Source organism: Chelonoidis abingdonii, chromosome 2, assembly GCF_003597395.2.
Source record: "Chelonoidis abingdonii isolate Lonesome George chromosome 2, CheloAbing_2.0, whole genome shotgun sequence".
In the NCBI taxonomy this organism is placed as follows: domain Eukaryota; kingdom Metazoa; phylum Chordata; order Testudines; family Testudinidae; genus Chelonoidis; species Chelonoidis abingdonii.
The window spans coordinates 175,628,290-175,641,705 of record NC_133770.1 but is presented as its reverse complement, the minus strand read 5'-3'; the positions used below and the strand labels follow the sequence as shown (position 1 = coordinate 175,641,705).

Below are 13,416 nucleotides of genomic sequence, written 5' to 3'. Positions count from 1 at the left end.
GAATGGAACATCTTCCACATGAGGAAAGATTAAAAAGATTGGGACTATTCAGCTTTGAAGAGAGACCGCTAAGGGGGAATATGATAGAGGTCTATAAAATCATGAATCATGTGGAGAAAGTAAATATGGAAGAGTTATTTACTGCTTTACATACAGGGTGACCAGATGTCCCGATATTATTGGAACTATCCCGATATTAAGAGCTTTGTCTTATATATGCAGCTATATCACCCACCCACCTACCCACCCACTGGGGGAAAAAAAAAAGTGTCCTGATTTTTCATACTTGTAATCTGGTTACTCCATTCACATAATACAAGAACAAGGGGTCAAACAAATAAGGAAGCACTTCTTCACACAACACACAGTAAACTTGTGGAATTTATTGCCAGAGGACGTTGTGAAGACCAAAAGTATTACTGGGTTCAGAAAGAATTTCATAAGTTCCTAGAGAATAGGTCCATCAATGGCTATTAGTCAAGATGGTCAGGGATGCAATCCCATGTGCCAGGTGTCCCTAAACCCCTGACTACCAGAAGGTGGGAATGGACCAACAAGGCATAGATCACTCCATAAAATTGCTCTTTGAAGCATCTGGCATTGACCACTGTTGGAAGACAGGATACTGAGTTAGATGGACCACTGGTCAGATCCATGATGGCCATTCTTATGTTCTTAAGAGCATAAAGCAAACTTTTAATGTTTACAGTAGTAAGGGTGGCAGACAGTTCTATCCCATATTAAACCACATATAAAAAAGATTCTTGATGAACATGTGGAGGCACGATGAAGTGTTCTTTACTTGAAATTCTTACTCAGTTATGAGTCTTTACTTTTGCCTGAACAAATTCATCTTCTCTCAAAATAAATAAATAAATAATTCAAGAGACTACTCAAACACAACACACAAATCTTCAAACTTTGTGAGTGTACTACTTGTTCTAAATTAAATATTTCAATATTTGATTTTCTTTTAATACCATATTCTGAAGCGTGAGACTAGTATTTAGAGCTTTATTAAAATTGAACAACAAAAATAAAGTAAAGTAAAATCTGCTCTTCAGTGTCATCAAGGAAGGGTGTAGGAAAAAAAACCAAGAGTAAGTAAGTCACAATTTAACCATTATTCTGGATACACTACCACAATGGTTTTTCTCCCTCTTCCAACTCAACAGCTGCAGATAAACAAACAAGAACTTAAATCTAATGAATATTATCTTCAGACAGTAGTTATCAGTGGTTCACAGTCAAACTGGAAGGGCATATCGAGTGGGGTCCCACAGGGATCAGCTCTGGGTCCGGTTCTGTTCAATATCTTCATTAATGATTTAGATTTAGATTTAGAGAGTACACTTATAAAGTTTGTGGATGATACCAAGCTGGGAAGGGTTGCAAGTACTTTGTAGGATAGGATTAAAATTCAAAATGACCTGAACCAACTGGAGAAATGGTCTGAAGTAAATAGGATGAAATTCAATAAGGACAAATGCAAAGTACTCCACTTACAAAGGAACAATCAGTTGTACACATACAAAATAGGAAATGACTGTCTAGAAAGGACTACTGCAGAAAGGGATCTGGGGGTCATAGTGGATCACAAGCTAAACATGAGAGAACAGCTTAACACAATTGCAAAAAAAGCAAACATCATTCTGGTCTTTATTAGCGTGAGTGCTATAACCAAACCACAAAGTAATTCTTCTGCTCTAGTCCGTGCTGATCAAGCCTCAGTTGGAGTATTGTGTCCAGTTCTGGGAGCCACATTTCAGAAAAGATGTGGAAAAACTGGAGAAAATCCAGAAAAGAGCAACAAAAGTGATTAAAGGTCTAGAAAACATGACCTATGCGGGAAGAATGAAAAAACTGGGTTTGTTTAGTCTGGATAAGAGAATACAGAGGGACATAAAAATTTTCAATTACATAAAAGGTTGTTACAAGGAGAAAGGAGAAAAATTGTTCTGGTTAACCTCTGGGATAGGACAAGAAGCAATACAGTTAAATTGCAGCAAGGGGAATTTAGGTTGGACATTAGGAAAACCTTCTATCCTAAACCCCAATAAAGAGGGTAGTTAAGCACTGGAATAAATTGCTTAGGTAAGCTGTGGAATCTCCATTATTGCAGATTTTTAAGAGCAAGTTAGACAAACACTTGTCAGGGATAATAATACACCTCTACCTCGATATAATTCTGTCCTTGGGAGCCAAAAAATCTTACCGTGTTACAGGTGAAACCCCATTATATCGAACTTGCTTTGATCCACCAGATTGCGCAGCCCCGCTCCCTCCCCCGGAGCACTGCTTTACCACGTTATATCCGAATTCGTGTTATATCAGGTCGCATTATATCAAGGTGGAGATGTACTTAGTCCTTCCTGAGTGCAAAGGACTGGACCAGATGACCTCTCAAGGTCCCTTCCAGTCTTATGATTCTATTATTGAGTTACAACTTAAAGGAAAATCGAAACATTTAGTAAATTGTCCTGTCTGGTAGTGTTTCACCGGGTTATGCCCTGACATAATACTTACAACCATGAATACCACCATTCTATAACTGGAAGTCACGTCTGATGAGACAGAGTTTAAATCCTGGAATGTCTTATGAAGAACTACAAAGAAAACAAAACTGCAGCTTTTCAATAAAGAGATTGTCCAATGGAAAGCAAAATAATTGTATGGAGTAATCTATAAATCTCCTGGCTTCCAGTTAACTTCGAAAAATCCTTCAATCCCACCCAGTGGTTTTGTTGTTGTTGTTGTTTTTTAACCTTAATAGGTTGTGGTTGTTCAAGCAATGTCACCTCCAAATATATTAGAAGTTGTTAATTTTACCTATCAGGTATGGTAAACATCAAACTGGTACCTACTTGGAATTAACTATACTATGCCCCAGCACTTAAGACCCCTAGAAGAAAAGGCAATATTATATTTATTTATATTTTCAGAATATCAAACTTCAAGGGCAGAAAATTTAAATGACCTCACTTATCTTAACTTCATTTATAATTCTTTCTGTCATTAAGTTAAACAAGTGAACAAAATGTAATTAACCAGCAAGAAAAAAGATCATACAAAAAAGTAGTGAATCAAAAGTAGCTGAAAATTTGTTGTGAGTAATAATTTAAAAGATAATGAAAGAGAATATTCTAAAAGACAGCTTTCTGATGCTTCCAACTGTTGACAGAGCAGTAGGGGGGAAATCTCTATGTTTCTAGGGCAAAAACATGTTTATTTACCTCACCTTGTGTAAGTTGTGCTGGCCTAATTACAGATCTGAAGTCTCCCTAGGTCACCACATTCTGAATTTTCTCAGACTTGTTCCCTCTTGTATCCTCTCAGGAGTTTTGTGGTAGAATCTCTGAGCCAGATTGTGGCTGGCCCTGAGTGGATGCACAAGGGAGTGTGAGGAGACGACATAGGGACCATTCCCTTGGTAGGATTACAGGTCATGTGCTGCTTCTTTCCTGAGGGATAGTTCTATTTTTCACTAGAAAGATACATTTTATTGGCCCAGCACCCAGATCTGGATAAGAAAAGAAAATGCATTTGTTCTCTGCTGAACCAAGTCTAGCCACTAAGTAGGCAGCATAAATTTTGAAAGGCATCTATTTTTGTAACTGTCTCTTCAAGTATGCTATAGAGAGGATATGTTTTTTTGGTGGGGGAGAGGGCAGCCTTTGGGTCAACTATGCAGCTACTCGCGCTGAATGACTCACCACTACATGGCTGGTGAGGCAGAAGATTGCTTTATGGAAAACTGCATGATTTTCTGGTTGGTTTTGTCCGGGGGTGGGGGGGGGGGGGGGAGGCGGCATCTAAAAAGAAGATTTTCTTGGTCCTGGAAAGTAACAAGATGGAAGCAGTTTGATTTCTTATCATAACGCACAATTTACTGGCAATAAAATTTTAAGATAGGCCCCCAAGGTGCCAGGAGCTCCAAAGTTATGAATATCTGCGATTGATTTCTTACCCCTAATTTTAATTTAATTTTTTTTTTACTTTGTAGTCACTTTCAAAACTTAAATTAACGAAGCAAAGAGATGTTGCCATTTAATAAATCCTTACTCTATAAAAACTTTGAAATATTACTTCCTTCTAACTGAAGCAGGCCAGGCACTCACGAAATGGGGGGGAAGGGAAGGGAAGACATTTTTTCTTCCAAGAAGTTTGCTATTGCGTTCTTTCAGAACATAAGCTTAGAAATTACTTCCAAGTTACTATTTATAAGAAAGCGAGACATCACAGCAAAATGTTCCATTCATATTACGAAGCCAAAATTCCCACTGTAACCAGTAGTAAAAGGGGAAAAATGAAGACAGTAACCATTGTTTGTATAGAGGAAACTGACACTTGCATAATTTTTAACTTCTTGAGCCACTGGTTTATCTTGTTACAGCTTAACAGAACTCTCACAATGCTTTGAAGATGTGCATTGGGAATATACAAATCATAGTCCGCACAGAACACATACACACGCACACACATATACACGTGTACGTATCTTCCAGCAGATTGAGTACAAGTCCTTGATACAAACACAGCAACAGAGGATAACTCATATACAGACACGCAGGGAATTCCATCCACACAAGCAGTAGAAAAGAGATATTAGGTCACTATAATAAGTAAACTGAAAATTACCACTTAAACACGTAACTTTTGCAAGTTACACATAGTACAAAAAGGCAAGTTTTGGAAGGAAAAAAAAATTTGAGACCACTGATTACAAAGCTTGATGAATGCCCAAGATAAACGCCACCCATTAACTTCTCACTTAATTGGAGATACTACAGATAAACAGGCACACTCATCTAATCAAGCAAAATAAAAAAGGTTCAAGTTTGATAGCATAATCTTCAGGGGACAATATTCTCTGAGCTATTGTTCTAACACTTTACATTACATCAGTATTCTCTCGAATAGCATTTTTGGGGGTACAAAAGTTGGCTATACTATATGTAGCAGCCAAGATGAAACACTCTCAGTAATTCTTAACAGAGATAAGAACAGCCATACTGGGACACCAAAAGTCCATCTAGCCTAGTAACCTGTCTTCCGACAGTGGGCAATGCCAGGTGCCCCAGAGGGAAAGAACAGGTAATCATCAAGTGATCTGCATTAGTAGGAGCATTGCCAGCAGATCAAGGGAAGTGATTATTCCCCTCTGTTCGGCACTGGTGAGGCAACATCTGGAGTACTGCGTCCAGTTTTGGGCCCCCACTACAGAAAGAATGTGAACAAATTGGAGAGAGTCCAGCGAAGGGCAACGAAAACAAAAGTTAAATACCAAAACAGAGAGCGAGCCTGATTTTCAGTGGTTAGTAGCCACAACACTATTAAGTTGTATAACTTCTCATAGATTCTAAGAAATAGTAATATACAAGATATTTATAGGAAACTTGATAGCTCAGGAGATTGTGTAATGTAATATTAGCTATATGTCTAGTCTAGATTGATAGTAACAAAGTAATTACCATATAAAAACAATTCCATGACCTCTGTGAAATAAGCTGTCAGTCTCTGTCCAGTATGCAACGTAACAATGTCCACATCACAAAAAACGGTTAAGATACCCAGTGGGCTGACGGCCTGGTCACAGATAATTTTTTGTAATACTCACAATAGCCTTTGGCTAAATAGTTTACTCATGTAGCTGTTCCTTCCATATCAAGCGCAACTTAAAACAGCACCACAATTGTAACAGAGTGCTGATCCTTGGGGACACGCATCACCCACCCCCAATACCCTGATCCAAGCTCTGTAAGACTTAGCCCTGGTCTACACTACGAGTTAAGGTCCAATTCAGCAGCATTAGATTAAGGGAGAGGGATAGCTCAGTGGCTTGAGCATTGGCCTGCTAAACCCAGGGTTGTGAGTTCAATCCCTGAGGGGGCCACTTAGGGATCTGGGGCAAAAATTGGTCCTGCTAGTCAAGGCAGGTGGCTGGACTCAACGACCTTTCGAGGTCCCTTCCAGTTCTAGGAGATTGGTATATCGCCAATTATATAAAAAAAAAAAAATATCCCTACACACAACAAAGCCATTTTTTGTCAACTTATAGGGCTCTTAAAATTGATTTCTGTACTCCTCCCTGACAAGGGGATTAGTGCTGAAATTGACCCTGCTGAATCGAATTTGGGATAGTGTGGATGCAAATCGATGGTACTGGCCCCCGGGAGCTATCCCAGAGTGCTCCATTGTGACTGCTCGGGATAGCACTCTCAACTCAGGTAGACAGGAAAAGCCCTGGAAAGTTCTGAATTTCATTTCCTGTTAGGCCAGTGTAGCAAGCTGATCAGCACAGGTGACCATGCAGAGCTCATCAGCACAGGTGACCATGGGGTCCCAGAATCACAAAAGAGCTCCAGCATGGACCAAACAGTCAGTTTCCTGCACCAGCGAGCTTTTAAACGTCCAAAGGCACATTCTACCACCATTATGCATTTGCTCAGCCTATAGTTGAACTTCTCCTTACTACTGTCCAGGCTTCATGAGCCATGGGAGCAAGAGGTAGGCTGGGGTAGGTGCGACCGCACGGTGCTGCAGACTGGTAGAGCAGCCTGAGGCAGAAGCCTCCAGCTGGCATGATATTCCAGGCAGGACTAAATCTCCATTAGACAAAACTTAAAGAAGAGAATAACCTGGAGTCATTCTCATTTTTGTTCAGGCACTGCTGACTGATTTCACCGAGGCCAGCCAGGAGCACCCATGTCTGCCTAGGCACGCCCGACCAACCTAACCAAGGTTGGCCGGGAGAACCCACGGGACAATGACGATGGCTAGCAGTTGTATTGTACCATCTGCTGTCCGCGAGGCAAGGAAACAGGATGCTGCTGTGTAGCACTAGAGCACCGCGTCTTCCAGCAGCACCCAGGAGACATACAGTGACATTGAGCTGAGCAGGCTCCATGCTTGCCATGGTATGTCATCTGCATGGGTAACCCAGGAAAAAAGCCGAGAAACGATTTTTTGCCATTGTTTTCATGGAGGGAGGGAGGGAGACAGGAGGGCTTGACGACATGTACCCAGAACCACCCGCAACAATGTTTTTGCCCCATCAGGCATTGGGAGCTCAACACAGAATTCCAATAGGCAGCGGAGACTGCGGGAACTGTGGGATAGCTACCACAGTGCAATGCTCTGAAAGTCGATGCTAGCCTCGGTACTGTAGATGCACACTGTTGACTTAATGCGCTCTGTGGGGACACACATACTCGACTGTATCAAATCGATATCTAAAAAGTCGACTTCTATTAAATCAACCTAATTTCACAATGTACTAAATTAATGGAACACAAGGGAAGGGTCACATGACCGCAGGCTGCAAGCAGTACCTGATGTAAACACATGCAGCCTACTCTCAGCAGAAAGAAACCCAGGATCAAGGAACGACCTTCAAGGGTACTTGCCACTCGCTCAAATACAAGGACTCAAAGGGAGACCTGAAAGTAGAAGCCAGTAGAGGGAAAACTTCAGCTGGGGAGGCCTCAACTGTAATGCCCTGAAAGGTTTATAAAGGACTGTGAGGCCCTGGAATGAAGGGCTAAAACACCCTGAAGGAGGAAAAGTGTTTGCTCTGTTTTGAATCTTGGTTTCAAAGTTAATAAAAAAACTGCCCTGAGTAAAACAAACTCCTGGAACTGTGCCGCTACTTAGAGCATGATTTCTCCTTCCCTGTACAGCAGGACGCTTGTAGTGCTGCTGGTTGTGCTATACTGTTCTCCTGATAAGGCATTTAAGTCTATAGGAGTATAGGTCTGATATTTACATGACCACTACTTATTAAAACATTATGCTGATTTAATTAATATGCAGTAGTGAAAGTGTAAGCAGTCTACAGCTATGTCACAGTTAAGGAGTGTGGATATTATCAGGCTAGCCTTGCTCCCATTGGCTTTGGGGCAGATGATTTTGATAATTCTGATATATTTCCCTCACTGAAAAATTTTGCTAGAGGGCAGTCCACATAAGTGAATTTATTATTTATTATTATATTTTCAAAAGATTTTTAGCCAATACATAAACACCACACACAACTAGGATACATCTGTTTCTCAATCAGAAGCTTCCTTGAACTGCAGGATAGGCATTAAAGTTCCCATATTTTCCATGTTTAACTTATTTGCAAAAGATTTCTGAAGTCGCATCCTCTATCTACTTTTTAAATTCCTATTAACACTAATAAGAACATCACTTTTTAAAGTTGCCACTTATGTGACTAGCATGAACTGTCACTTCAACAGAAATATTCAGTGTTGCATAACAAATTGCGTGTAATAAATAAAAACTTTTGCTGTACAATCAATAAAAGCATAGGAGAAGTACTTTTTAATAGTAGTAAACAATGTAGGTAGTTATTTGTTCTTCCTTCCAGTTGCCTGTAAGCATTTTTAATGAATAACACTGAGAGCCTTAAAAAAAAAAAAAAGAAAAAAAAGCCATTCTGTCAAAGAGCCACCAAAAGCCTCACAACCACCTATAACGTTTCACTTATCAAGATCTGACTAATCACAAAAGTAGGATTTAAATTAAACCACAAAGAGTACTTATTAATGCTCACAATGTATTGTTATATTAAATTAGCACTTTGAACAAGCTATTTGACTTAAGCCTTTAAGAGCCACCACCATACATACTACACCATTATGAAAACAATGGTGTATTTTTCTGAAATGTGTAAGATAATTTCCCACAACACCCAGAACATTTTGAGTAGAAATATCAAAATGAACATCTGATATCTGAATCATTTTCATGTTGGCAAAGGGCCATCCCAATATAAAAGCTAGATGAAAAATTTTAAAGTAAAAAGATTTGTAAAACCAACCATAGCAACTTATTAGGAAACTTGATCAAATGGTATGCAAGGTCAAAAAATGTCACTTTCAAGGATATTTAGTTTTCGGGCCTGATTGAAAATCCACTAACTTCAGTGAGCTTTGGATCAAGCCCTTTATAAGGAAATAAGAGAGGTTGTTGATTTTGAAGACTTCATTGAAATGTCTCTCTATGTTGACTGTTCCACATAGTCTGGTTACTCACATTATTTGGCACAGAAAACTGTGCTGAAATATAATTTACCATTCACCTTTAAAATACAATCTTTCCCTAATACCTAGGAGCAATGAAACCCCTCTGACAGCAAGTTAATGAATATCTATTGCCACCATGAGCCGGAAAGAGACATGTCATTACCTGTAAAGACAAAAGCAAAATGGAAAGGGATTAAAAACCTACGAACTTTCTTGTTAACGTAGGCCTTGATCCTGCAAACATGTAAGTACATGCTTACCTTTTGCATATCCGTTGGCTACAATGGGACTACTCACAAGAGTGAAGCCAAGTACGTTCCTAAAACTGTTTGCAATACTAGGGCCTAATTAGGAATTCAACTTGTGGTTTAGCTATGAACTGTATAGAAATAGACTAATTATCAATCTTGGTTATACAAAGAAATAATTCATAAATCATTGGAATTAAGAATATTTTAATCCCAATATCAGAAACAAAAAGTTTTCTAGGCACTGAGTTCACAATGCATGTGATATTACATTGAGACTTATTTTTGCTTTTTGGGCACCCTCTTCTCCTCACTCCTCTTTAAAGAAAAAAAGGTAACTTACCATGTTACATATTGGTCTTACTAGCCTAAAATTAGGCATTTTAAAATCAGCAGGTCCAGATAATTTGCACCTAGGATTTTTTTTTAAAGAGCTTGCTAAGGAGCTCACTGGATTGTTAATGTTGATTTTAAGTAAGTCTTGGATTACTGAGGAAGTTCCAGAAGACTGGAAGAAAGCCAATATTGTGCTTATTTTTAAAACAGTAAAGACGGGATGACCCAGGTAATTATAAACCTGTTGCCCGACATCATTCCCAAGCAAGATAACATTGTGGCTGATATGGGACTAAAAGAACTAAAGAAAGCTAATATAATTAATACAAATCAATGTGGGCTTATGGAAGACAGACCCTGTCAAATTAACATTTTTTTTAAATCAGATTACAAGATTGGTTGTTAAAGGTAATAATCTTGATGTAATATACTTATAACATACTTAGCCTTACAGAAGTATATTTGACTTAATATTACACATTCTGATTAAAAAACTAGAATGATATAAAATTAACATGGCACATGTTATAGACATTAAAAAATAGCTAATTCATAGGTCTCAGAATGTAACTGAAAATGGGGAAATGTCATCAAGCAGGTCTGTTTCCAGTAGGGTTCCACAGGGACAGATTCTTGGCCCTATGCTATTTAACATCCCTATCGGTGACCTGGAAGAAAACATAAAATCATGACCAATAAACTTTATAGATGACAAAAACTGGGTAAGTGGTAAATAATAAAGAGGTCACTGAGTCAGAGTGATCTAGATCACTTGATAAAGTCAGTGCAAGCAAACTATGTGTTTTAATACAGCTAAATGTAAATCTGGAAACAAAGAAAGTCTTACTAACAGAAAGCGGGGGAAGCAGGGACTCTGAATAAGATTGGGGTCTTGGTGGATAATCATCTGGACATGAGCTCCCAGTGTAATGCTGGCCAAAAAAGCAAATGAGATCCTGGGATGCATAAACAGGGCAACCTTGAGTAGAGAGGTTATTTCATCTCTGTACTTGGCACTGGTGCAACCACTGCTGGATTATCGTGTCCATCTCTGCTGCTCACAGCTCAGAAGGATGTTGATGAATTGGAGAGGATTCAGAGAAGAGCCACAAGAATGATTAAAGAATCAGAAAACATAGTGATAGACCCAAAGAACTTAATCTAGTTAGCTTAACAAAGAGAAGGTTAAGGGCGAGTAAAGTACCAACACATTGGGGAATATTTAATAATTGGCTCTTCAATTTAGCCGAGAAAGGTATAACATGATCTTGTGGCTGGAAGTTGAAGCTAGACAAATTCAGACTGGAAATAAGGTATAAATTTTTAACAAGAGTAATTAACCACTGGAACAATTTACAAAGGCTGTGGTGGATTCTCCACCACATACTAATTTCAAATAAAGACTGGATGTTTTTCTAAGAGATCTGCTGTAGAAATTATTTTGGTGAAGTTCTATGGCCTGTGTTATACAAGAGATCAGACTATATGTTCACAGTGGTCCCTTCTGGCCTTCTATGAATCACAACTGATTATGCAAAGTAGTACCACACAATAGATAGAATTTACTTCTGATGTGTTTGTGTTTTTCTTTTAAAATTATACCATCCTATTTTTAGTGTACCTGCTCCTCCAGCATGTAGCATGGCCAAAAAAACCCACATTTTCAGTAGTAAGCAGTAAATGTTTTCCTTCAAAAATCCTCCCATCCCTCATTTTCTTACGACTCCCTTTCTATTCCCATAACCTGAATATTGTCTTACTTTTAGGTTTCAGCTACACATCACTGGTGGCAGGGTCGTGTCAGGTACATATAGCTACACCTTGCAGTAGAAAAGCAGACTGCATCTATAACTGCAGCCTGTAACTACACGTGTCAACAAAAGGCTCTGACAGAGGAGAAAGCTTCTTCCTTACTGAAGCCTTCTCCGCTGCTTCCCCTCCACACCAGAAAGCAGCAGGGAGCTGGGAAAGCTTTTCTCCACAGCTAGAGCCTTCCTTGTGGCGTGAAGGGCTCCAGCAGCAGGGAGCTAGCAAAGTCTTTCCCTACCTCAGCCTTTCTCTGATGGGGAAGTCTTCTCCTGCGGTGGGGAAAGGCTCCAGAAACAGAGAGGCAGTGAGACACTACATAGATCAGAAGGCATGGTGTGGGAAAGTACATAGCATGGAGGGTGTGTACTCATGTCTGTACTCTACTTGCCTAAGTCATGCCTCACCAGCGCTATTTATACCTGTGCTAGGGGGGTTATGCAGAGATGTACTCTAACCACCACAGAAAAAAGCATGCAGTGTAGACATACTCCTAGATGTTGGCTTTCATTTTGTTCTCTAAGCCACAACAGTTCCTAACTTTGATCCTTTGGTGGTTGACGCAGAGTAAACACAAAAATATATATTCTTTCCAACTCTACCCACTAAATCACACAGACTGCACCATGCCACAATTATTTCAGCTCTGAACATGTCAAATCTGTTTTATGACCATGGAAAAATAAATATTTATGAAGTAAACATAAGCAGAGTAAGCTAAAATTATGGTAAACAGATGCAAAAATCAGTTCAGTTTAGATCCTGTAAGTTTAGGTGATAAATAGTGGGGGGAAAAATCGACAGAAAGGTAGGCTTTGTAGATCTCCCCACCACCCCCTCTTTTCTCAGTCTTAAATCTAAGAAACATGGCACAAAATTCCCAAACGATGGAAGGCAAAGAAATGCCATGACTTGTGGCAAGAGATTTTGGCGTTCAAGAGATTTTGGTGTTCATGACAAAGTAAGAAAACATTTTTATCCTACCGTGTACATGTGGGGGAGTGTCCTCTCGTTTAAAAAAAACAAAAACAAAAAACTTTCAAGCAAGTTACTCCATTGTAACATGAAATAGACGTATGAGGCTCTGTGGTTAAGAAAAAGCTGGAATCATTTTAAAATAACTTTGCCAGAAGACTTCAAACATTTCCTCTCTAGTTTCAGGAGCTTGCATATGAGCTGAGCAAAATTTATAAACAAGACCACCCCTTTGGCCCATAAGAGGATTTTCATTTTTGGTTTTAAACAATTACATTAAAAACTAAATCAACAGAATAGAGAGAGGGGTGTATATATCCACAGACACACGCAAAACTAGATACAAGAATGCTCTATAAAAAGTAGATATCTTGTTTTAAAATTAGGTTTCAACAGCATGTGTTTACTTGCATTAAAACACAATACACTAAATATAAATGTTAATAAATAATAGGCACCAAAAGGAGAGATCTTGGATCAGTGAGTACAGGATTTTTTTCTCCATAATTCGTATGAAAACCCCTTTCCTCTCCTGCCAACCTCTCCACCCCACCCCCTGCTCACACTTCTTAAATCTGTTTTATAGACTATTATTTGTTTTCTGTTCAAAAACGCAAATTAAAAAGAGTGCTTCTGTCAAACTGCAATTCTAGGACATTCATCTGCAATACAAGAAAGAGGTTCTTGCATATACCCAGTGAGGAAAAAAACAGCATTGCCCTTTGCCTTAAGAGTGTTGATGCCCTGCAGCATAATATTTCAGTTTATCTAAAATGCAGACATCTTAGTAAGAACTATTAATTGTTCTGACTCTTCAATTTTGATTGTTTCACCTTTTCTCAGAAAGTGAAGCAAAAAAGGAAAGTCCTTTCTGAATCCAAAGTCTCCCAATGATGATGAAGTATTTTAAAAAACTGTGAATGAACAGAAAAATGGGTAATATACTTATGGTGCCAACAATGTTTTCATTTAATATTGCGCTCAGTTTCAAGTAATCATAGCTATAGTCTATTCAAAGGTCA

At 38.9% G+C, this 13,416-nt stretch overlaps 1 protein-coding gene across 2 annotated transcripts in view; it reads right to left on the bottom strand.

The window, feature by feature from the left end:
- Nucleotides 1–13,416, bottom strand: part of GMDS (GDP-mannose 4,6-dehydratase) — a 560,814-nt gene that overhangs the window by 503,644 nt on the left and 43,754 nt on the right. The window lies entirely within an intron of this gene.